Source organism: Chamaea fasciata, unplaced genomic scaffold (assembly GCF_029207755.1).
Source record: "Chamaea fasciata isolate MVZ Bird 193981 ecotype frontalis unplaced genomic scaffold, bChaFas1.0.hap1 SCAF_17, whole genome shotgun sequence".
Lineage (NCBI taxonomy): Eukaryota > Metazoa > Chordata > Aves > Passeriformes > Sylviidae > Chamaea > Chamaea fasciata.
Window position 1 is genome coordinate 8,765,082 of NW_027094102.1, and position 2,196 is coordinate 8,767,277.

The following is a 2,196-nucleotide window of genomic DNA, read 5'->3' on the forward strand; positions in this document are numbered from 1 at the left end:
GATGCAGAACATTGATAACCTTTTGCAACCCTCTTCTCCCATCACTGCTGATAGAAAACCAAGTTAGTGCAATAAAAGCTCATTTGTTACCCAGGGTTCACTCCCTGAGGGTCACTACAGATAAATAAAGCCTCTCCCTGGCCCAAGCACAAGCCATGTCCCACAGTGGTCCCTCTGGGCACTTCACAGCACCTTTCTTTTCCCAATAAAATAAACTTAGTTTCAGCAATGGCCTGAGAGTGGTCTGACCCCAGTGAAGGCTGTGGAGCCACAGGGAAGGCACAGGCAGGGCAGCTGCAGCTGCTGCTGGCACTGGAAATGGGGGTGATAGAGATGCAGTTTACAAAAGAACAAACCAATTAAATGCTAATTCCCAGCTGAAGTCCAGGAAGGCTGAGAGAACCCGTGTGTAGCCCCAAGCCCTGGGCTCGGCTGGGAAGCTCTGAAGGCTGAGCCAGCATCAGCCCTGCTGAGCTGAGAGGGGCCGGGTGGAGTTGGGGAAGGGGCTGTCCAGTGAGTCACGATTTGCAGGGGAACGTGCTGCCCATCCCCTTGCCCTCCACACGGCCAGAAATGTGCATTCTTGTAAGAGAAAGGACAAACTGTGCCCATTGTTATTGTTTTTGAAGGTTTTTTTTTTTTTTTTACACTTTCAAGGTTGATTTTGAGAGAATAAGTTTTGTAGAGCTCCTTTGGCCCCGCATGTTGCACACTCTCAAACACGGGCTTCCAGCCTCTGGCTGATGGGTATTTTGGGTAAGCTGAACCTGTTTTAAGCAGTTTCATTATTTTACTGGCCTGAATTTTGCTTTCAGGTCTCCAGTCATCCCTCTGCCCATCCTCTCCATCATGCATCACTACCCGAGGAAGGAAACAGCTTCTGCTACCGCAGCCCTCTGTAGTGGCACTGAGGCAGCACAGCAACCTCCTACTCATTTACTTTGGCCATGATAACTTTGTATTCATGTTGTTGAGCAGCTAAAGGAAGAGCAAGATAAAAATCCTCATTGATTTCTCTCGGTCAGCTCTGTGCTCTCTTCTGGGCCCTGAGGGAAGGTGCGTTTGCCAGCGGGGCTGGGCAGCCACGGGGCCGGGCGCCAGGCGGATGCCGGATCCTCGCCTTGCCAGCGGCCCCCGGCAGTGCCCGGCAAAAGCTTTTGTGTCCGTTCTGCTGTTTGAAAAGAGCCGCAGTGGTGATGCCACCACCCTTTAGCCCCTGCCCGGGATGGCTGTGGGCATTCACTGGTTTGTTGCTATTTGTGCAAAATTGCATATATGCTTTTAAGGAGAGGGAGGGGAACGGAGGAGGTGGATCCAGACCCGGAGCAGAGTCCCTTCAGATGGGAGCACGGTCCTGTCTCTATTGCTGATTGTACCACCATGCTCTAATTTCTTGTTCCTGTGTGTCAGTGATTCATGGTTTGTGTAAGGGGGATGAGGCTTTCTCACATCTGCTTTTTAATCCAATGTGTTTGACTCCAACTTCCTTGATGATCTAAGAAGTGCTATCAAGGAGGAGTAACTCTCCAGAGAGCTATTAATCGTGAAACAGAGAGGTTTCTCTGCTGAATGTGAGTTTTATACGCCTGTCATATATGGATCAATTTGCCCAGGTTTTGAATATGTTTGAAAGCACTCAGAGGATGCTCGTGAAGTACTAAGGGTGTTACTTTGCTTTCTTGTTTTTCTCCCCACCTCTTGGCTTTGTTTAGCCTTCAATTGCAAGAATCCAGGCAGTGCACAAAGCAGCTTCCTTGGCTTTGATCTCTTGCTCATCTTGGTAGTGGAGCAGCTCGATTTCCTGGAGTGTTTTGCCTCTCACAGCGCTCCGAGGAGACCGGCAGCCTCCGCAGCACTTGCTGAGATTCACTCCTGTCAGGAGAGCAGATCCTGTCCTGCCCCACATACTCACTCCGCTATTTGCTTTCTGATGACCCCGGTACAGGGCAGAGCTGGCAAAAAAAATCCACCCTCGGAGTTCAAAACTGGGCAGCTTTTGTGTTTTCTTTTTGACTCGTGAAGAATCCTTAAGGTCCAGCCTGCCAGGACACACAGGGTACAGTCATCTGCTCGTCGCTTGCTTGCTGGGGCTCACACTTGTGTGAGACAAGACTTTGCCTCTTGCTGTTCCGCTATTTCCCATGGCTCTACCCCGCTCCGCACCACTGACCTTTTGTTTGGTTGTGTTTGCTTATT